At 45.0% G+C, this 24,723-nt stretch overlaps 1 pseudogene; it reads right to left on the reverse strand.

The window, feature by feature from the left end:
- Positions 1 to 10,159: 10,159 nt before the first annotated feature.
- The window catches only part of LOC136607759 (zinc finger protein 420-like), a 31,209-nt pseudogene continuing 16,645 nt past the window's right edge, over positions 10,160 to 24,723 (reverse strand).

Raw genomic sequence — 24,723 nt, forward strand, 5'->3', positions numbered from 1 at the left:
CCTGCCAAGGGAGAACTGCCGCTGCTGCTGCCTCTGCCGTCCGGGAGTTGTGACAGGTAACCTGAGCCTGCTGCCGCCGCCAGTAGGGAGTCCCAAGCGGGCTGTTCCAGGTTGTGAATGCTGTCCATGTGGGGTCCCAGGTGGAATGCTGCCCTTGCCGCCAGTCCCAAGCGGGGTGTTGTCCTGGGAGCCACAGCCTGTCCATGCGTCGACTGTTCCAGCAGTGCTGCCCCCTATGCGTCACCGTCAGACAGTGCGCTACTCCAGGGAGGGGGAGCCCTATGGCTGGCGGGTAACCGACTCAGATGCGCATTGCATGGTCGGGCCCCTTTTTCTTCTCTGGGTGAGACGCCGCAGTAGTGGTGGAGACACCCCCTGCCTGCGTCTCCCCCGGGAGGCCAGTAGAGCCAGGGAAAAGCCCCCGACTCCCCGGATTCCCGCGAATATCTCTTTCCACGTCTGCCTCCTGGCAGACACTAAGCTAAAGACTGATTAGCTGAGTGCCTGCAGGGGGGATATAGCCAGAGGGGAGGAGCTAACACTTTTTTGCTTAGTGTCGCCTCCTAGGACAGTGGCTATATCTCATGGTCTAGGCTGTGGCCCCCAATGATACGGATGAGAAACTAAGTTTCTGCAGCAGCTGTCAGGACAAACACATGGGCCAGATCCACCAAGAGAACATTTAGTTTACAAAACTCTTCTGAACTTGCACCTGAGGTCTCAACCCATACCGGTCCATCCGGTGAAAATTTAATGGATGCAGATAAGGCTTGTAAGAAGTCAACAACAATCCCTTCTTACAGTTTGAGCAGGACAGACATACACATAGACGAAGCACTGGTACAATTGGGGTCGTCTAACTGCCCTGCTGGGAGTAACCAGGTTGATCTACCTCAACCCTAACACCGTCCGGCTGCACCCTCTATCTTCCCGGAATCAACTATCGCTCCCCTGGAGAAAAGTTTGCCAAGACAAATTTTACTCTCCCGTAAGCAGTCTGTTGACTCTGCTGATTAACCAGTACTCTCAGAACAACAGGCATGCAAACCATTCCTTTTAAAATATGACAGATTCTGTATTGTGTGGTCGAGACTTAAAGTACCTGTCTAACGGATCTGGACTGACCGGATAGAGCACGGGCACACAGACAAGCCTGGAACTGGCCACACAGGTATAGATAATTAATTTATCTTACAGTGTTCAGATTGTAGGTTGGGCCCGCCAGGTCCTAGGATCGCATTGTGTGTCTGTGCCCTTCCAAGCTCCGGTTGCATCCGGATCCAAACCGATCACAACCCCAGTTAGGCGCCAGCTGTCGTGGATTTATTTTGGGTCCACAACGTAATCAATAGGAATGTTTGCACCCTTCCTGATTTACGTTCAGAGATTGTGCACACAATGGAAAAAAAAAATTAAATAAAATAAAAATCACACAAAGAAAGACTGTTAAATGTAGAAAGTCTTCCTGGACTCTGCTTTATTAGTAGGCGTATAGCATCTTTTATAGCATTATGAGTTAACTGTCCTTTATGGGCATGCCAGAAGCAATACATGATTGGGAATCAAAGCATGGGACTGGGTGGTCCAATTAAGGTCTTTTTACATCTGTTCCTGCTTGAGCTTCTGTAATCATAGACGTCCAACATCACATGGTTTCTGATAGAATGCGGTGACATCTTAGGTGTTCGATAACGGGGGCAGGTGCGGGGTGAGCAGCGTGTTGTCAAATGCCGCCTGAGGCTACATGCGAGCAAATTAAAATGTGCCCTGAAGTTATGTTCGTGCATTTCTATCAAGCTGCATATACTGATAATGGTTAGCAGAACAGGATGTGGCCTACACATTCTGTTCTGCTGGCCCATAAAGTGTAATAGACATTTCACCTTATATTTTATATATCCTCCACACTCTCTATCCCCAGTCTTCTGCCCCAACCTGGCTAACACATTACAAAACCACTCTCAAACATGCCCTGGATGAAGCGGCATCGCACGTGATTCAAGTCATCTGCTGCAGACCTCGGCAACCCTGGCTCACACCTCACATACGCTTCATCCGGCGGTGCTCTAGGTGTGCTGAATTGCTGTGGAGAAAGTCGCAAACGCCTGCAGACATTCTCCCTGATCTCTGCAGCATTTGACACTGTTGAGCACAAACTTCTCCTTAGTAAGCTTCGCTCCATTGGACTAAAGGACACCACTTTCTCCTGGTTCTCCTGCTACTTATCTGTCCGCTCCTTCAGCATCTCCTTTTCGGGCTCCGGCTCCCCCCTCTTCCCTTTGCTGTCGGGGGTCCCCCAGGGCTCGATCCTCAGACCCCTCCTTTTCTCCATCTACACAGCCCCTATTGGACAAACCAACAGGAGATTTGGCTTTCAGTACCATGTGTATGCTGACCACACCCAGTTCCCATGACATCATAGAACCGTTCCTTCCGAACACCACAGACTGTCTGTCCGTTGTCTAAAACATTATGTCCTCTCTCTTCCTAAAACTGAACCTCTCAAATCCCTCTGCTAACCGACCTGATCCTGACATCTCCACCTCAGTGTGTGGCAACATAACTCCCAGACAGCACGCTTGCTGCCTTGGGGTTACATTCGACCCCGATCTCTCCTTTACCCCCTACATCCAATCAACTCTCCACTGTAGTAATACCAATTCAGCCACCATACGGCTTAAGTCTGACCATTATTTATGAGTATAGCATTCCACACTCTCCACCTCACCATGCCGTGCACATCTCCAGCCCTTTACCTTCTGTATCACCCCTATCTGTAATATGTAAGCTTATTGGAGCAGGACCCTCACCCCTACTATTTCCATCAATCAATTACTACATGTAACAGTGGTTTTTGTATCTTTTCTCCCCTGTGGAATATGTTGGTGCTATATAAAGATTATTAATAAATGATACCTCTTTTCTTTTGATATCTGCAATTCTGTACTTGTTTATGGAAAACTGTAAATAAATGTAATGTTCAAAAAAAAGTTTTAGTCAGTTGGAGGTCCGGATGCTGAGACTCCCACTGACTGCAGAAATCAAGATGCTGCAGCAAGCGCTGTGACCCTTTGTCTGTCATGGATGCCTGTTGGCTCCGCTTGGGAGCTGAAGACAGACACATAGAATTCCACACACATCTATGCGTCCGTTTGTAGCTCCCAAGAGGAGGCATCAAGAAACAATGACAGCCGAAGGGGCACAGTACTCGGCCGAACGCTGCAGCCCCTTCATTCCAATATCAGAGAGAGTCTGGAATAATGTAAGGACAGACTAGATGGACCTTGTGCTGCTTCTGCTGGCAGTCTTCATTGTTTTCATATAGATCACAAACGAATGGCAAAAGTCCAAGTCTCCAGGCCGAACTCCGGCCATGCGATCCTGCTGGCTCCTGGCTGCCCTTTCCTCCTTATTACAAGGAGCCTACTGGCCATTCTCATTGCTCCTACAACATTACTATTAGTTCATTGGTTACCACCATACAGAACTGACCATATTGGTGGCCTATCTTCACATTTTCAGCTGTTCGGTTCTTTAGTTCTCCTTCACTTGGAGGGTCTGGAAGCTGTTATACAGGCATTGTACTTATTACTTCCTTTAATCATTTCCAGTCCAATTTTGGATTCAGGGTTTCTTGAGGGCCTTTACTTTCTGTCGTCACACAACTAAAACCAGTACTATAGTATGTGAAGCAGCAGAGTAGCTGGCAATACATAGTACTAGCTGATATACCTGGCTTCACCTGAGTAAATTTGATATAGGTGTTTATGTGTTGTTCGAATGGAAAATTTTATGAAGTCACCTTTGGAGGAACTGAGGAATAAAATATGTATACACAGAGGATCGTTAGATTCTCCTCAGGCTGCATGTACCGATGTTCCTCTGCAGAATGTGCCACCCCTCCCACTCTCCTCATTTAGGACTTAAAGAATGTTCACACTAAATTTCATGCTTGTAGAAGATGGGGAAGTTGCATTAGCATTGAACAATCAAGTTGTGACCCCTTTTCTTATTTATCCTATTTAGGACCTAAAGAATGTTTGTGCCAAATTTAGAGAAATAGATTAGGTAAATTACATAGGGGTGCCAATACTTTTGCACTTAGCATTGAGTAATGGAGTTGTGACCCCTTTACTTTTCCTACTTAGGACCTAAAGAATGCTCCTGATAAATTTCATGTTTGTACGACATTGGGAAGTTAGAGAATTAGTGGCAAGTCAGTCAGTCAATCAATCAGTCAGTCAGTCAGGGAGGGCTTTCACATATATATATATATATATATATATATATATATAGATGAATACCCAGTTGGAAGTCTTCCGACATCCGACTTGTACAGGCTTCAGATTGTCGGAAGATGTCCAACAGTGAATTGGAAAGGTTTAATGTATTTTAAATGAACCTTGTTTAGCTTGTTAAATAATACAATAAGGATAGGGCTACCTGGCGACTTTAGCCGAGACACACGTCGCTTGGCCTAACACTGCAACATTGCTCTACGACATTGCAAACTAAGAGCGTTGAATCATTTCCCAATGCGGCTTACGATTTGTTTTCACTTTTATTAATATACAAGGTCACAAAGCAATAATGTAAGATTTGGTCATTTTGACCTGTTTCACATCCAAAGTCGCTGTGTAACTCGAGCCATAAGGACTTAGAAATACAGAAAAGGTTACCTGTCCGGTCAGCAGGTAGATGATCTCTAAGGTGAAGTTTAATATCCTCTTGGTAATCTCATTGCTGGTCTTCTCCATCCTCGGTGGGTCATTCATGAGGACCATTTTGGATGAGGACATGAGAGAACTGGATGAACTGGAAGGTTCTAGTACTGCCGGGCCTTTTTGAGAGAAAGAAAGATTCTAGATCATACAGGGAACATCATCATGTGTGATATACAGAACCCCCCTTTAGGAGCATTCAGAGAAACGGGGTCTTTGGGGCCATCACCACATAACAGGGGGGTTACCAATTAGATGCTTGGAACAACCTTCCAGCCGATCTGGTTGGAAAATAAACAAATGAATTTCTGCTGCCTGGGATAAGAGATCTATCCTGGGACGCTGTCACACGGCGAGAAGATGGCACGAGGTTTGTGCATTGTGAGATGCACGGATACCAACCACATTCTTTTGAATGGGTCATATACATGAGTGATGTTTTCCTGCATCACAGTGCAGTGTGGAAAAAAAATCATGGCATGTCCTGTCTTTGAGCATTCCCTCGGAACGCCTCGACTGTTGCTTTCAATGCGGCCGGCAAACACATCGCATGTGAGGAGCACGTGAGGGCAATGCATTGTTTACTATTGAATACAGTCACTACTTCCCTGAAGTGATTCCAGGCGGGTTCGGTACAAAATGCCTCACATCCGTGGGGACATAACATGTTGGTGAGCACGATATTCACCTAGGTTTCACACCCTGATATCGCAGTTGCTGTGTGAAATTAGCCTGAGGAGAAACAACCCTCTGACAAGCCCTCATTATACCTGCAGGAAGGTGTCTGCGCACCACAAGCCCTTATTATACCTGCAGGAAGCTGTCTGCGCACCACAAGCCCTTATTATACCTGCAGGAAGGTGTCTGCGCACCACAAGCCCTTATTATACCCGCAGGAAGGGGTCTGCGCACCACAAGCCCTTATTATACCCGCAGGAAGGGGTCTGCGCACCACAAGCCCTCATTCTACCCGCAGGAAGGGGTCTGCGCACCACAAGCCCTCATTCTACCCGCAGGAAGGGGTCTACGCACCACAAGCCCTCATTCTACCCGCAGGAAGGGGTCTGCACACACCACAAGCCCTTATTCTACCTGCAGGAAGGTGTCTGCACACCAGAAGCCCTTATTCTACCTGCAGGAAGGGGTCTGCACACACCACAAGCCCTTATTCTACCTGCAGGAAGGTGTCTGCGCACACCACAAGCCCTCATTATACCTGCAGGAAGGTGTCTGCGCACCACAAGCCCTTATTATACCTGCAGGAAGCTGTCTGCGCACCACAAGCCCTTATTATACCTGCAGGAAGGTGTCTGCGCACCACAAGCCCTTATTATACCCGCAGGAAGGGGTCTGCGCACCACAAGCCCTCATTATACCCGCAGGAAGGGGTCTGCGCACCACAAGCCCTCATTCTACCCGCAGGAAGGGGTCTGCGCACCACAAGCCCTCATTCTACCCGCAGGAAGGGGTCTACGCACCACAAGCCCTCATTCTACCCGCAGGAAGGGGTCTGCACACACCACAAGCCCTTATTCTACCTGCAGGAAGGTGTCTGCACACCAGAAGCCCTTATTCTACCTGCAGGAAGGGGTCTGCACACACCACAAGCCCTTATTCTACCTGCAGGAAGGGGTCTGCACACTCCACAAGCCCTTATTCTACCTGCAGGAAGGGGTCTGCACACTCCACAAGCCCTTACTCTACCTGCAGGAAGGGGTCTGCACACTCCACAAGCTCTTATTCTACCTGCAGGAAGGGGTCTGCACACTCCACAAGCCCTTATTCTACCTGCAGGAAGGGGTCTGCACACTCCACAAGCCCTTCTTATACCCGCAGGAAGTGGTCTGCGCACCACAAGCCCTTATTATACCTGCAGGAAGGGGTCGGCGCACCACGAGCCCTTATTATACCCGCAGGAAGGTGTTTGCGCACCACAAGCCCTCATTATACCCGCAGGAAGGTGTTTGCGCACCACAAGACCTTATTATACCTGCAGGAAGGGGTCTGCGCACCACAAGCCCTTATTATACCTGCAAGAAGGGGTCTGCGCACGACGAGCCCTTATTATACCTGCAGGAAGGGGTCTGCGCACGACGAGCCCTCATTATACCCGCAGGAAGGGGTCTGTGCAACAATGCAAGCCATCCAGCCCCATCCCAAATTAATATTGCGATAAGTCGCAGGTACCCATGTCATTGCCTGGTGACAGTGCGGGAAAACAGAGATTTGAAGAATAAAAAAAAAAAAAAAGGACAGCGAATCTCTGACGGCGAGCGCCCACAGTCATCCGCAGTACAGAAGGAGAAAAAGAAAGAAGACAGATACGCAGGATTGCCAACCGCAGTCAGGGCCAGATTCCACTGCAGGCTCCGTGTGAGATCGGCCTTACAGAGACTACACCTAAATACTCAACAAAACTGCACAAAAACTGATTAACATAAACTTACCCCAATCCTCCAGTTTTACAGAAAGTTTATGTACTTTTTCCCTTAATTTGTTGTAAATCTCAATAAAATAATGCAGGAACTGTCAGATGTGAATGTGGATGATATCAGTGTGCTGTATATATGTATATATATCCTCTGGCTGATAACAGAGACAACAGCAGGGATTGGGACTTGCTATACTGCAATATCTGAAGGACCTGTGATGATGTCATCATAATGTGATCATTATAAGAGGGGCGGAGCTTAGCAGTGAGGAGGAGAAGTGGTGGCTGTAGGACCTGTGATGATGTCACCATCATGTGATTAGTATATAAGGGGCGGAGCTCAGCAGTGAGGAGAAGTGGTGGCTGAAGGATCTGCGCAAATAATGATTGTTCTCCCTAAGAAAAACCGTGTAATCTTGTAGATATGAACCCCACTTCAAGGTTCATTCTTGAGGGTATCAAAAATGGTCATAAATTTATACTCCCAAATTCTTCTGTGACGCTGTGACTTGAAGTTGCCCTTCAGTATAATAACTCTCATCTGCTCTAGGCTATGTCCGGGATTAAAAAAAGGTTTTTCCACAGGTAGTTCCGTCTTACCCTCTCTAAGTGTGGCGATGAGATCTCATCCTGGCTCTCAGTTTTTGTCCTCCTTATCCAACATAAAGCCCCCCAACAGGACATTTTCTGCCCCGGATCAGGTACACAACATCAGACAGGGAACATGTGAATGTCCGTGGGATCTTATAGTCCTGCTGTGTGTTGGGGATTTGTATCCTGTCTGTGGTCCGTACATGTCAGCAGGTCTTGCAGCTCCTTACATTACAGGGGTAAGTTTCTTTTTGTGCCGGAGGGCAATGCACTCCTGATTATAAAGTTCCTCCTGATTTTAAAGTCCGGGAATATGGTTATCAGATGGTCATCCTTGTGTAGGGTATGATGGAGTTTCTTTGCAGTCTTCCTTAGTACCTCCAGCTGTGAATTGTAGGTCACTACTAGAGGTATACGTCCATTTTTTCTCTCCTTGTATTGGAGTAGTTGATTTCTGGGTATCCTGGTGGCTCTGGTGATTTGGTCATCAATTGAGGTGGGATGGTAGCCCTGATTTAAAAATTATTTTTGAGATTGTGTAAATGTTCCTCTCTGTCTGTTGGTTTGGAGCAGATCCGGTTGTATCTGATGGCCTGGCTGTAGATGATAAACTTTTTGATATGTTTGATAGGCTCACCGTGGCAAATCGCAGCATGCTTCGATTTGCCGCCCGTGAGCAGTGAATCGCTGTGAGTCTCCGCTAGTAGACAGCAGGGCTACGCTTTCCATAGCAATGCTATGGAACGCTTCAGACAGTGTGATTCACCGGCAATTTATACCCTCAAAACTGATCAAAAACCACCTTACGTAATCTTACCCGAAGGCCGGAGTCGCACGCAGAGTTCTTGTCCATTTCTTTTTCAGTTTGTTATAAATCCCCAGAAAATTAATGCAGCAACCGTCAGGTGTGAAAGTAGCCTGATGTCAGCGACCACATGCTGTATATGTGTATATATACATCCTCTGGATATAAGTCTAGACCTGATAACAGAGAGAGCAGCACACTGCCAGTAACAATGACAATAGCTGTAAGACCTGTGATGATGTTACCACCAGGTGATCTGTATGTATGTGTGTGACACCCATACTATTACCTCTGGCGGGCTCTGCTTAAGGGATTTTTCTAGGACTTAACTATTGATGAACTAAGATAAGGCCACTTAGTGCGTTGCGAGGTGCACAAATCTCACACGCATATTTATGAATGGGGTCACAGATGTGAGCAAATTTTTTCACCACATCATGGGAAAAATATCACAACGTGTCTTATCTTTAGGCGTTCCCTCGAAACGCATCACCCATTGTTTTTAACAGGACAGGAAAATACATGACACGGCATGCGATGTGCACGTGAGTTTGATGCGAGGTTCTCACTGAAAGCCGTTGCGGAGGATCGCAACTTCACTGAAGTAATGGGAGGCATTTTTGTTCGAAAAATTAGTTGAATCCGCCGGTACATCGCATGAGCATGATATCAGGCCTGAATTTCATGGACAGATATCGCGCTCAGTCATGTGTAGGTAGCCTAAGTCATCTATAGTGGATCAAGACATCTCCCAGCCTTAGGCCTCATGCTCACGGCTATGACGGACTCCACCAGTGCATTATCGCAGCGGAGTCCGTTATGGCGCCCCCCAAAGATCCCATACTTACCTTCCAGATCTGCTATGAACATCCCGCCTGACGCGCCAGCAGGGATACGTAATCATCCGATACTTCCGCTGTGCTACAGCGGAAGTATAGCGCGATGGCCGGCTTCTATTGACAATGGAAGCCGGTTGCACGTATTCCCGCGGCAAATAGAGCATGCCGCTGTTTATTTTATGCTGCAGAATTCTGCGCTGGAATTTCGTAGTGTGAACATTAAAGCTATTAGGTTTAATAGAGCCTAATAGTTGCGTCATAACGCTGCGGATTTCCGCAAAATGAAATGTGGCGGAAATCTGGCCCGTGGGCAATAGCCCTTATGCAGACATTAATCTCTCACTTGCTGCAGTTGTGCACATCACATAACAAGAGACAAGCCATTTTGCATAGTGCATCCACACAAAAGACATGACATGTATGACATTTATGGAGGGGTCAGGAGTAAGTGTTCTGGGCCATTACACTGCTTTACTCACTCAGTGGCGGTGTATGACTCCATGATGAGCAAGAAATAAAATCTCCCAAATAAGAGACTAGTTGGACAGTAAGGCCTCATTCATTCACATTTGCTTATTTTGGTCTGGAAGTGCAACACAGATATACTGATGAAAATACTGACCAAAATATGCTAATGTCTATGAGGCCTAATAATGCCTGTGGGATGTCTTTTTGGCAAAGAGGCAGTACGGGGTGTTTGAGCAAGAAAAGAGAATCACATATCCATGATTTTTTCTGCATACAGTTTCATACTGTTTTAATCAATGTGCACATATCCTCGGGATCAACATTGCAGGATATAGGCTAAACTGGAAGTATGTCTTTTTTTTAAGCCCTACAAACTGCGCTACTATATGTGTCATGTCCAATCAGGATGCCCTGGATCCGAAAACAAACAGAACGCAAGAGCACACAAAACAGTGGTAAACAATAAACAAAACAGACACCAGGGAAACACTGTCCCTATAAACCAATCGGAGACACATTCGTTTTACTAGACGTCCTGACGCTTCACGTTATCACGTGACCCCTTTCACAGAGAAGACTTTATTTAAAACAACTAATCCTTATTTCTTGTTTATTCCTAAAACCAATACATTTAGGGCACAATCACTGACATGAAAAGTGTAACAATAATGCATGAAGTGTAACGTGACCAAAAGATCATGAGTACCTCCTCATGCCAAAAAAAGTCGGATAGACACATAATTAAGAGAAAATGAGTCACTAAGACCGGTTATAAGTTTGGCCTTTTAATATCTTTCTAATGTTTGATCCAACTTTATCGCAAATCACCATAGGTGATTGTCTATGGGAGACCTTTTGTGGTCCCCACACACCGTGAGGGAATGGCAAAAAAGTGATTTGTGTTAACTTCAACTGTTGGTTTATGCCTCTGGTGTCTATCACAGACTCTTTAACTTCCAGCCCGCAATACAACGGTCAAGGCTGTGTGTAAAGCAAGACTAGATGGAGTCTCATGTAATCGTTCAGATAACCCGCACTCTCCTGTGTGAATTCTTTGATGTGAAACAAGATTTGATTTCTTTCTGAAACATTTGTCACATTCTGCACATAAATATGGTTTTTCTCCTGTGTGAATTCTCTGATGTTTAACAAGGCTTGATTTACAAATAAAACATTTCCCACATACCGAACATGAATAAGGCTTCTCTCCTGTATGAATTCTCTGATGTAACACAAGACTTGATTTTTCTGTAAATCACTTCCCATATTCTAAACAAGGAAAAGGCTTTTCGCCTGTGTGTATTCTCTGATGTGAAACAAGATTAGATTTTTTTGTAAAACATTTCCCACAGCCTAAACATGAAAATGGCTTATCTCCCGTGTGAATTCTCTGATGTGAAACAAGCTCTGATTTTATTATAAAAGATTTCCCACATTCTAAACAAGAAAATAGCTTCTCTGATGTGTGACGTCTCTGATGTCTAACAAGGCTTGATTTATCAATAAAACATTTCTCACATTCTGAACATGAAAATAGCGTCTCTCCTGTATGAATTCTCAGATGTTTAACAAGTTCTGATTTTATTTTGTAACATTTCCCACATTCTAAACAAGGAAACGGCTTCACTCCTATGTGAGTTATCTGATGTCTAACAAGAGTTGATTTCAGGACAAAACATTTCCCACAGGCTGAACAGGAATATGGCTTCTCTCCTGTGTGAATTTTCTGATGTGAAACGAGATTAGATTTTTCTGTAAAACACTTTCCGCAATCTGAACATGAAAATGGCTTCTCTCCTGCGTGAATTCTCTGATGTGAAAAAAGTCTTGCTTTCAGAACAAAACACTTTCCGCAATCTGAACATGAAAATGGCTTCTCTCCTGTGTGCATTTTCTGATGTAAAACAAGACTTGATTTTGTTCTAAAACATTTCCCACATTCTGAACATAAATATGGTTTTACTCCTGTGTGAATTCTCTGATGTTTAACAAGGCTTGATTTATCAACAAAACATTTTCCACATTCTGAACATGAATACGGCTTCTCTCCTGTGTGAATTTTCTGATGTAAAACAAGACTTGCTTTTTCTGTAAAACATTTCCCACATTCTGAACATAAATATGGTTTTACTCCTGTGTGAATTCTCTGATGTTTAACAAGGCTTGATTTATCAACAAAACATTTTCCACATTCTGAACATGAATAAGCCTTCTCTCCTGTGTGAATTTTCTGATGTATAACAAGACTTGATTTTTCTGTAAAACATTTCTCACATTCTGAACATGAAAATGGCTTTTCTCCTGTATGAATTCTCTGATGTCTAACAAGGCTTGATTTAGCAATAAAACATTTCCCACATCCTGAACATGAAAATGGTTTCTCTCCTGTGTGAATTCTCTGATGTGAAACAAGACTTGATTTCTTTGTAAAAGTTTTCCCACATTTTGAACATAAATATGTTTTTTCTCCAGTGTAAATTCTCTGATGTTTAACAAGCTCTGATTTCTGATTACACCGTATCCCACATGCTGAACGTGGAAATTTTTCTCCGGTATGAACTCTCTGATGTTTAGAAAGAGCTGCTTTTAGGATAAAACATTTCCCACATTCTGAGCATGAAAATGGCCTCTCTCTTGTGTGAGTTCTCTGATGTGAATGAATTGTTCTTTCTTCTGAATGAATTATTAGATGATCTATGACTTTGGCTGCAGTTATAAAGGAATTTTTGCATTCTGAGCATGGACACTGCTTCTGCCCTGGGTGACTTCTCTCATGTAGAATACAATTAAATTGCTCTGTAAGATATATCCCCCTTTCTGAACAGGAGTATGGCTTCTCATCTCTACTGTGATGTACTGGCTGTAAGTGAAGGGTAATGAGGTTTTCTCTTGTAGAGTGCTGCACTAGATCTTCATCTTCTACTTTATAATTGGGCGATAACATGAAGTTATCTTCAGAGTTCGCACTGGGAATATCTGTTAAGATAAAAAAAATGTGTTTTGTGATTTGAAAATAAATTATTAAAGAAAACAAACTTATAATATTCCCGATAGGCAGGAAACACACTATTAGTTTTTGATGCAACTTTGAGAGGAAAATGTATGTGTATGTAGGTAAAAGATATATATATATATATATATATATATATATATATATATTTTGCTATATGTCTTTCCTTTTTAAACGTGTGCTAATTCTATGCAATACTATAATGCAAAAACTTAATATGGACCTTAGTAATGCTTGAGTAGATATTACGTCAGAGTTTTGCAAGGCAGAGAAATGTAACCTGAAGCTAACAGAACAGGATGAATGACTAAATGACTTTTTGCATAAAGACTGGAAACTGAAAGTGCCTTATCTGGATAATGACTAACTTAAAGGGGTTGTCTCACGCCGAAACGGTTTTTTTTTTTATTCAATAGGCCCCCCGTTCGGCGCGAGACAAACCCAAGGGATGGGTTTAAAAAAAAAAAAGTTTATTACTTACCCGAATCCCCGCGCTGCGACGACTTCTTTCTTCCTTTACCAAGATGGCCGCCGGGATCTTAACCCACGATGCACCGCGGGTCTTCTCCCATGGTGCACTGTGGGCTCTGTGCGGTCCATTGCCGATTCCAGCCTCCTGCTTGGCTGGAATCGGCACACGTGACGGGGCGGAGCTACGAGGACCAGCTCTCCGGCACGAGCGGCCCCATTCACCAGGGAGAAGACCGGACTGCGCAAGCGCGTCTAAAAACGCCAGAAGACAGCGAATTTAGACGGATCCATGGCGACGGGGACGCTAGCAACGGAGCAGGTAAGTGAATAACTTCTGTATGGCTCATAATTAATGCACGATGTATATTACAAAGTGCATTAATATGGCCATACAGAAGTGCTGAACCCCACTTGATTTCACGAGACAACCCCTTTAACTGCCTATATGATTAACCCTGCCTCAGGTGAAACTGCGGACATTACATATATATTTATATGTGGTGGATTTGATCCAATTACACATTCCTAGTGACACAGCAAGGGGTATAAAACAGCACGTAACCTGCAATAAAGCACACAGTTACTCCTCGTGTGAGGAACTATACCAGACCTCCGTGTGTGGTGTTTTTTCTTTACTGCCGGCAACGGTAATTTGAGTTGGGTTTTTTTGGAGTGAAAGCCAGAAGTTGTTCCGGCAGGAAGTAATATAAGCTCCCTCTTTAGGTTTCCTATTTATTTATATATATCAGAATTGTAAGAAACGTTATATGTGTGATTGCAATGTTGATATGATTAAGTCATTACAATATCAGAGCCGAGAGATAATTTACTGCAGGCTCTAGTACCCTGTTGGGCCACTTCTAGCTTGGATGCAAGATGTAATACAGGCGGAACGTATATGTTCCATATGGTATTCTGTGCCATATTGCTCCATATTTTCTGTAACTGAGAATGTAGCTCATGCAAACTCATAGGCTCTGGAAGTTGGTGTCTCAGATGGTCCCATACATGTTCTATTAGGAATAAACATGGTGACCGGGCAAACTCAGACCAGGCATTCCTGTGACACATATGTGTGTGCAGCCAAGCAATATCTTGCTGGAAAATACCTCTTGGAAGCCGCCATGAGAGGAACACATATGGCTGCAGGATGTCCTGAACATATCGCTGAGCTGTCATTGTCCCTTGTACTAATACTAGGGTTGACTGACTGTCGTATGTGATGGCACCCTAGACCATCACATCAACAGTGAGGACAGTGTGCCTCTCCACAGCAAAGGCAGGATAGAGGCACTCACCCCGAGGTCTCCAGACACAAAGACAGCTGTTGTGAGTGTGCAAACTAAGCCTTACTTCATAGTTGAAGACAACCCGTTTCCACTCCATAACAGTCCAGTTTCATTGTTTATGGCACTACTCGAAAGGGAAGCAATGGTGGGAGGGTGGCTGTAAAAAGCAGTACACATAATGTCCTTCAGCTAAGCTCCTGGAAATGGTTCAGACCGACACAGGGGCCTATAAATATGGCGACACCTGTCTCTGGCTAGTGAACAACGAAACAATTGGAGATGCTTGTGCTCGTTGAATGATCAGATGATTTTCTCGATTGGTGGTCTGTTGATGGCCTCATGTTTCTACTGGACCTAACACCTCCTAACAGTCTGAACAGAACGGCCTAGCTGGCGGGCAATTTGTTAATACAATCATCAAGCTTTTCGAATTCCAATAATGCGCCCCTCTCAAGCACTGCTAGCTGGGAAAAATCTCTTTGCTTGCATCATAAAGGCTTGTCTAGTGGTCAACAAGCGCTAAACAAGCAGAAAATGAGTTCCACTACATATAAGTAGCCTCTGAGAATCCTTTTATAGGCCATGGATAGAACCATTTTTAGAGCCTCATGTAGCAAGATCGTTCATCAAATCATTTGTACGTCTGAGTTTAACGGCATGCTGAGTTTTGCAGCAAAATTACAACTATTACAACTATTTTTCACTATAAAGTCTTTCTTTTAAAGTTTTGTAGTCTTAGTTCTTTGGCATTTGAGAAATGCTTTACATTTGCATATGTTTCCTATAGACTATGTAAAACAAAAATGTGTATGTTAAGCATACACTTGTTCGTGGGACATAAAAACACTTTATGTTATGCTTTTCTGTCCCACAAAAATTAAACTGTACAAACGTAAGGAAGGCAAAATCCCAGCCAAAGTATGCCCTGATGTTCAATGATATTTGACCAACTCTGGCCTACGGGAATGTCAAGCAATGTGTTTGAATACTTTCTTTTATTATCACGTATATGTATGACAGATGGCTAAAACATGATGTGAATGCCACTAACTTCAGACTATTAGATGCCTAAACCTTTAAACCAATTTTTTCTGATTAAAGTGCATCTAATAATCTAAAAAATACAGAGTAGGTGTGTGTATATTATAACATAATATATTTTGCATGACTCTTCTTACCTTGTGATATCGGAGGCTGGTGGTTCTCCATCATGACCTCCCTGTACAGATCCGTGTGTCCTTCTAAATACTCCCACTCCTCCATGGAGAAATACACAGCGACATCCTGACACCTTATAGGAACCTGACACACACAATGATACCGTCATTACCCAGACTCCTCTAGTGCTGTTACTGTATAATTACCCAGCATTCCCAGCAGTGTCACCTCTCCAGTCAGCAGCTCAGTGATCTTGTTGGTGAGTTCTAGGATCTTCTGCTCATGTATCGGTAAGTGAGGAGGAGCCTCTGTGATGGGGCTCCTGCTCCATCCTCCTGACTCATGGAGATGGCTGTTGAGAGTTGTACAGTCACCCGATGTCTTCTTCACTATTACGTAATCCTGTGAATGGAGAGAGACATGTAGAGAACTGAACCTGGTATTCTTCTATCAATAAAAAGTGGGAGATTGTGATTCCACTGCATATAGCAACATGTCAAATGTTTTAATCAGTTGGCTAGTCTATCTGGCATCGTGAGAGGACATGCTGATGGAGAGCCTCGATCTGGTTACACCACAATCCAGCACCATCGGACCTTCTGCAGTACTCTATAGCTTTCTAAAAGCCTCCACAGTCCTCCCCACATGGAGAGGCTCAGAAAGAGGGGCTTGTCAGCCCAAGTGAACGCTGCAAAGGCTTCCGGCCTAGTGCAATCAGCGATGACGCAAGCTAAATTTTCGGGTATAAATGCACAGTTGATCGCAACAATGGACCGGAGCTCATTGAGCCAAGAACGTGCCCTGCAGAGGCTCAGCAAAGGTCACTGATGTGGGAGAACAGGGAAGGAGTGAACTGGATGGAGCTGGCAGACACCTGTAAGTTAGCTCCTTGCCCAACACCTCACAGTGACATAAAAACCGACAGATCCACAGCACACCAAAGACCCCACAGTGCCGTACCAGAAGAGGTCATGACAAGGAAGTGGCAGGTGAAGGCCGGGGCGGTAAAGGCTGATGGACTTCTTTGCCATGAAAGAGCAGGAGGAGGACAAACAGGCCACAGGACTTTCTACGCGGAAGGATGAGATGCTAGGAGCGGCAATGTGGCATGATTCCTTGCTTGACAAATATGGTAAGCGGGCTTGCCCCAATCCCCTGCTCCCCAAGCACACAAGGAGAGGAGAGAGAAGGAGGAAAGCAGGTTGAGGAGACAACCATTTCCCCCAGCATATGGCCAGAGGAAGGGAAGCCACCATCTTGCAACATTAGCCCCAGATCCTTTATAACAAGTCCAGAGCAGACGCAACGCAAAAAGTGAAGGCAGACAGTAGAATTTGGTAAAATTGGTTAACACACATTATAACATAGTTGACGAACTTGAAAACGTTAAAGCAAAACCAGCAGACCTAAAAGACAGGAATAGACGTAACAACATAAAAATAAGAGGAGCAGCAGAGATAGTCTCATCAGCAGAGCTACCAGGGTATCTGAAAAATGTAGTCAAAAAGCTGCAGTCTGAATCCAACCTGGGAGAATTAATCATCGATTGAATGCATAGGTTTCATGTCCCAACTTGGTCTCCGAAAACATGCTTAGAGACATTATAGGAGAATATGATGCAAGCAGCAAGGAAACGTAAGAATCTACCACATCAAATGAATCCAACTATTCGCGAGCCTCTCCCTCCTAAGCTGCAATGCTTGCCAGTAAAAAATGTACCCACATTACTTCGGCATTAAGGAAAAAAATAACATCCCATACAAATAGGGATTCCCAGAAAACCTATAATAGTTAAGGAAGGAACCCCATATATAAATCTCAAGCCAGAAGAAGGCCAAAATATATTAAACTCAGGACAAATTCAGTTCCTGAACAAGATGGCAAATAAAATAAAGAAGATCCAGAAAGGCAACCTAGTGTTATGTGGGGACTTCAACATAATCGCAGACAAGTACATGGCCACCAACAACCCACAGAGAAAATCACCACACACCCTGACTTCTTGGATGGGGAGGTAAGCACTATATAACACCTACAGATGAATTAATGCTACAGTAGCTCCAAAGAATTCTCCTTTTACTGGGCAAGACATCGCTCCTTCTCCAGAATTGATAGGTTTCTAGTTCACTTTTTATGCTCCCAAATTGAGGGGATTCTTAATAGATAGCCATGAAAAAGACTATGATAAATATTAACATGACTGACTACATAGTAAATAATACGTTCAGTAAGCTGATGGTGAATAGGGATAAAAAAAACAAACAAAATCAAAGCAAAAATCTCTCATGTGATAGATAAACTAAAATCACAAAATGAGTAACCCTGTGGACATAACTGAGGCCTTCAGAGCATTCAACTCAAAATTATACAATCCTAAAGACCACGAAACCCAACAACCATCCAAAGAAAAAAATATCCTTGATCCACTTACCTACGCTAACACAAAACCAACTAGACTCCCTAAATTTACCAATTATTTGCAAAGAATTATTCAAGTGTCTAAAAAAAAAAAAGTACCAGGCCCAGACAGTTATTCTAACCCTCATTAGCTAAAGTAAACTCAGTAGCTGCTGTTTGCTTAGGTGGGCTTGTGTTTATGCTAGGGATTATCCAGATGCCAGATTCCATTGCGTTTTCCTGGCATTTTTATGCCTTGCATACAGAATGTACTCATTGTGCAGCCCTTGAAAAGACTGGATGAATTCCATTCAACTGTAACATCTTTTGAGCGGCCGAACTATGTTTTATCACCTGCTAAAAAAAAAAATAGATTATACCTACCCGATAATCACCGCGCTTGGGATGTACATTCCTGTCCCTAGAGAGGACTGCCTTTTGTTCCACGTGGATAGGACTGAGGCTTGCAGGGCTCTGGTGTGAGCCTGGGCCCAAGCCACTCCTGGAATGCATGACGTCAAGCTTTCCAGGAGAGACATGGCTTCCCGAATTGTGCATAATCGTTTCCGTAGGAAGGTCTTGACTAACCGTCGGATTTTTTGTATTTTTTCCTCGGGTAGGCAGGAGTACTGCGATTCTGAGTTGAGCGTTATTCCCAGAAACGTTTTCTGTTTGTCGGGATCTAGGCTGGATTTTTCCCAGTTTATGATCCATCCTAAGGTTTGGAGAAGTTCTAGCACTATCCTCAGGTGTTTCGTTAGGAGTTCTGTGGACTCTGCTATTATTAAAATATCGTCCAGGTAGGGTACTATTAGGACCGACTTCTTCCTCAGGTAGGCGGCTACCTCTGCCATAATTTTGGTGAAGATTCTGGGTGCTGAGGAGATCCCGAAGGGCAGGCATCTGAATTGATGGTGCTCTATTCCTTTGCCCATATCCACTGCGAACCTTAGGTATTTCCGGGACCCCTCGTGGATCGGTACGTGGAAATAAGCATCCTTTAAATCGATGGATGCCATGTAGGCTCCTTTGGGAATCAACTTTATTGTTGAGGCGATGGACTCCATCTTGAATTTTCTGTATCTGATGCAGGTGTTCAGAGGCTTCAGGTTTACTATCATCCTCTGTTTCCCGCAGGGTTTTCTTACTAGGAAGAGCCTGGAATAATGGCCCTGGGTTTCCTCGTTTTGCGGTACGGAGGATATTGCGTTTTAGTTGTTGCAGGTTAGTTGTTGTTGTTTGGAGCCTCCCGTGACAACGAATTTTCTTCTGGGGAGGGACACCAGCTCTATCTGGTATCCCTGCTGTAAGATCTTTGGGATCCATGGGCCTTTGCAAATCGCGGCCCATTGATCCACAAAGCTCCCCAGCCTTGCCCCTACGGGGATGGCGTCAGGGTCTCTGCTTTGGCTCCCGCTGGTGGGGGTTAAAGAGGATGTTCCTTCCTCTGCCCCCCTTGGGGTAACTCCAGCGGCCTGTCTTGCCCTTGCCTCGGTAGGCCTTGGGCTGTTGCACTGGGGCCCGGAAGAAGGTCTTCCCTCTCTGTGGCTTTTCTTCCAGGAATCCCTTCTTTTTGTCGGCCCCCTTCTCTAGAATCTTGTCTAAGTCCGGTCCGAACAAAAACTGGCCGTAGAACGGGAGGGCACATAGCTTATTTTTTGAGGCTAGGTCGCCCGACCATGATTTCAGCCATAACACTCCTCTGGCTGAGTTAGAGCGGGCTGTAGCCTTCGCCGAGAGTTTGACAGTTTCAACCGCGGCGTCCGCTAGGAAATTTGTTGCCATACGCAGGATCGGGAGGGAATTTAGAATCTGTTCCCTTGGCGTCTTATTGGTTAAGTGTAGCTCCAGCTGTTCTAGCCATACCCCCAGAGTCCGCGCCACACAAGTGGCTGCGATCCCTGGCCTAAGTATGTTTGCCGCTGCCTCCCATGATTTCTTTAGAAGGCCCTCCGCTTTGCGATCCATGGGATCTTTTAACTGTGCGGCGTCCTCAAAGGGCAGGGTCGTAATCCTGGCTACTTTGGCCACCGGGACGTCTACCTTAGGTACTTCCTCCCAGCTTGCGCAAACTTCCTCCTCGAATGAGTACCTTCTTTTTACCCCTCTAGCGGAGAAGGAGCCTGCGTCTGGTTTCCTCCACTCTTTCTGGATTATTTTGGTGATATTCTTGTGGACAGGGAAGGTATGCTTGCGCCTCTCCCCTAGTCCCCCGAATATCTCATCTTGTAAGGTACGTGGCTCTCTGGGCTCTTCCATTTTTAATGTAGCCCTGACTGACAATCAATTCCATTAAGTTGTCTTGATGGAATAAGTATCTTTTGTGACCCTCATCATCTGAGGACTCCTCGGCCGCCTGTTCCTCTTGCTCCGACCCGATAGAACTCTCGGAGTCGGAAGGCTCGTCGGGAACATACGGCTTTTTCTGGTGTTTCGCTGGCGGTGCCAGCTGTGACGTTAGGGCTGATCTAACCTCCTCCTTCACCAGCTTCCTAACGTCCTCCATGAATCCCCCCGATTCCTCTCTGACTAGCCTAGCTACACATGCCTTGCATAGAGGCCTCTGGTACGTAGCTGGCAGTCTCGTCCCGCAATCCACGCATTTTCTGAGTTTTGTTCTGGGGGGGAATGTCTTTTTTATCCCCCTGACAAAGCATTTTTTGCGGGTAAATATGCAATTTTTCCATACACAACATACTGGATATTTGCATTGTATTTTTTGCCGCACTGGCTACTTACGGCCGCTGAGGCTGAGGTTTCAGCTGTCTCTGGGGCTGGAGCACTCATTTCTGTACCAGTGCTGCAGACACCCTGCGACCTGTAGTGCTGGTCTGTTCTGGCTTCTCTCAGGTACCTATATTTTTAAAATTTTCGCGCTCCTGCGCTAAGCCCGGCCCCCTCCGCTCCTAATGCAGACGCGATGACGTCATCGCGCCGTGACGCGGCGCCCCGCCCCCCGCCAAAGGGCTTCCTGCAGCGCCGCGCTGTAACTCTGCAGGGAGGAGGAGAGGGACTGAGGCTCCCGCTTTGTACCCCCCATGGGCCGCCGCGGGAGGAACCTGGCCTGGGGGTTACCACCCCATGTGGCGTCCCAGGAGTCGTCTGGCTTGGAAGGGAGGACAGGCTGACCCACTGCCCTCTGATCCGCCTGTAAGTAATCCTGGCTGGCTTCTCCACCAGCTCCTCTCAGAGATCCTGCCTCCTGGCAGGACAGGAAGACACTGAGGGAAGTGGGGAAGGGGGGGGGGGGGGGAGCTTTTAACCTCTCAGTATGTTCCTGTCCTACCAGGAGGAGGCAATCTCAATTGGTGCTGTCGTGGAGACGACTGGACGACTGGGGAACCTGTGGATAACGACAAGTGAACGAATATCACACGACTGCCCGCGTTTACATGTAATGATTGGCACTCACTTTCAACCGTTTGAACACATTTTGAGAGATATAATAGTTATGTGTAAAAGGGCTTTCACGGAAAAACTGACTAAAACCTTTAACGTTGCCATGAAAGAGGGTGTTTTCCCAACAGAAATGCTCCTGGCCACTATTGTGGCAATTTCCAAGCAGGGAAAAAGTACAACCTCACCAGCAAATTTCAGGCCCATCTCACTTTTAAATTGTGATCTGAAATAATATGTAAAAGATTATAGTCCAACGCCTATTAAAAATGTTACAATCCCTAGTACATAGCGACCTAGCAGGATTTGTAAAAGGAAGACAGACTTCAGATGCCACCAGAAGAATCCTGTATTTAGTGCACAAAATGGGCAGACTGCGAATGCCTTCTCTGATACATTGGATGCAGAGAAGGTATTCAACAGGATCCATTGGTAATACGCATTCTCTGTCCTACACAAATTTGGTTCAAAGGGGCCATCATAAAAGCAAAGCTGTATACTCAGCATCCTCAGCAAGAGTCCTCATCAATGGTGTCCTATCAAACACTTTCAAGATAACAAACGGAACCAGCAAGGGTGCCCCCTTTCCCTACTGTTCTTTATCCTCACAATGGAGCCCTACGCATAAGCAATGAGGGGAAATACCAACATAAGAGGTATCCCAATGTCATTCAAAGAACGTAAAATTGGACTTTTTGCGGATGACGTTGGTTCGCTCCAAGAAATTTTTCAAACAATAAAAAGCTTTAGCAATATATCCTGCTATAAAATAAATGCAACAAAATCTTGTAGCTTCATAGACCATAGACTTCTCTTACTTGTGGGAAGAGCCAGTGGTCCAATACCTCAGTACAGGATTGAAATTCCCACTAGAGGAAATTCCAACCCAATATTTCAGCAGTCTATACGAAACAATCCAAAAACACCTAGAATTCTTTTCCAGGACAAAGCCTTTCTGGTTGGAATGATGATCTTCCAAAAATACTGTATAGCTTCCGCTCCCTCCCACTCCCGTGCTCTCAGAAAACTATAAAAGATTTGCAAAAACAAATGATGTCCTTCATATGGAGGAACAAAAGGCTGAGAGTAGCAGTAGCAGCATCCATTATGTATGGCTCAAGGGAGAGAGGGGGCCAGGGAATTCCAAAGCTACAGGCCTCCAGACAATCAAACCTAATGAGACCGGGGTTGTTACTAACTGATGGGATAAGTTGGTCATCGTTAGAACAACACTCACTAAGAGATAAAAGCATGAGAAATCTAATATTAGCAGTACCCTTGGCCTCCTCCTTCCAAATGCCAGACAGCCCAACTATTAAAGCCTTAGTACAAGCATGGGTGCACCTACTACAGAATTCGAATTCATATTTCCCTGAGAAATAGGTTCCAGTACCAATAGATGTCCTTGAGTTTTCTTGGACTGCCCTATGGTGGACAGATGGAGGGAGCGTGGAGTGACGAACATCTCTGATCTTATGGAGAACGACAAAATGAAAACGTTCCATGGGCTTTGTGAAGGATTTAACCTTCATAGAAGCACATTTTTCAGACACCTACAAAATAAAGTTATTCTTGAAGAATTCACACAAAAAAAGAGATCTATCTCCCGAATTACCTATATAACTATCTACTCAGCCCTCCTCCTTAAAAACTTAGTCTAAACTTTCACTACAAGATCTTTAACAAAGAAATGGCGGAGGAGGAAGTGCGTATCAAGAAACCCCTGAATTTTGCTGCATAGATCATACATAAAAATTTTTGCAATGAAAATAACCAACTAGCTAATGGAAAGGTTGAGATGCCCTATTTTCACAATAGACCTAAAATTACTAGGGGTTCAAATTACTAAACAAATTGAATATGGGAAAATTCAAAATATCAAGCTAAACCCGAGCAGAATAACCAGAACTGTTACAAGTAAAACAACAAAATAGGAAATTGAGGTTCCTTTTTTTTCTTTTTCTTCTTTCTTTCTCCCCTATCCTTCCCCAACACCACCCCTCGTTCCCACCCCCATAAATTATTCCCATGATCTCTCTCTCCCCATCCACAAGATTAATCTTGTGTAAAAGAAATATTAAGACAAATACAAGATCATTTTATTTGCCAAGGAGAGACAGAGGGAGAACCAGCGCAGCAGAGTGAGGTACTGCAGGCTGGTGGCCTGAAAAGGCTAGAGGTTGACAGGGTGACACCCCTAACCTCAAACACCTAGGTGGGGTGCTGATATGGACTTGTATTTACGGAGGGTGCCTGGCTGAGAAGGCCAGGTCAAAACAGCTCAGTGGAGCTGCCGGGCTGTTAGCCCAGAGTGGATGGCTGCTGGATCCTGGCAGCAGATGGGACCGGCTTGGAGATAGAAGCCCTGCGGTGCGCTGCACCTACGAAGTGCGACCGGGACGGCCTGATAACTGGACTATTGTCTGTTTGCCTGAAAGCTAAGGTTGGACTTTTTGTTGCTGTATTAAGAATAAACGCAGGTCAAGCCTGCTTTTAGACTGTATCCATTGGTTTCCGCCTTTTGACTACGGCCGACCCGCACTCTACCATGCTAATCTCCCACACAAGTTACAAGAATATGTAAAGGATGCCTCTTCTTTTCTCTTGATATCTGTAATTCTGTACTTCTACATGGCAAACCGTATTTCAACAAAAAAAAATGTAATGTTAAAAAAAAGTTTTCATCAGTTGGAGGTCCGGATGCTGAGACCCCACTGATTGTTGAAATCAAGAGGCTGCAGCAAGCATTGTGACCATTCGACTGTCATCTTGCCTATTGGCTCCACTAGGGAGCTGATGACAGACACATAGAATTCCAGACATCTATGCGCGTGATTGCAGCTCCCGAGCAAAGCCGTGAAGAGGCGATGGCAGCCGAAGGGGCACAATGTTCAGCCGAGCGCTGCAGCCCCTTCATTCAAACAATCATAGGGGTTTTGAATAGAGATAAGTGAGCACACTCTTCCGAGCTTGATGCTCGCTCAAGTATTAGGGTGCTTGAGATGCTTGTTACTTGAGACGAACACCACGCGGTACTCGAGTCAATTGCATTTACTTCCCCGCATGTTTAGCGCCATTTTCTAGCCAATAAACATGCAGGGAAGGCATTACCACTTCCTGCTGTGACGTGCCAGCCTTCCCCCCCCC

The sequence above is a fragment of the Eleutherodactylus coqui genome, chromosome 1 (genome assembly GCF_035609145.1).
Source record: "Eleutherodactylus coqui strain aEleCoq1 chromosome 1, aEleCoq1.hap1, whole genome shotgun sequence".
Lineage (NCBI taxonomy): Eukaryota > Metazoa > Chordata > Amphibia > Anura > Eleutherodactylidae > Eleutherodactylus > Eleutherodactylus coqui.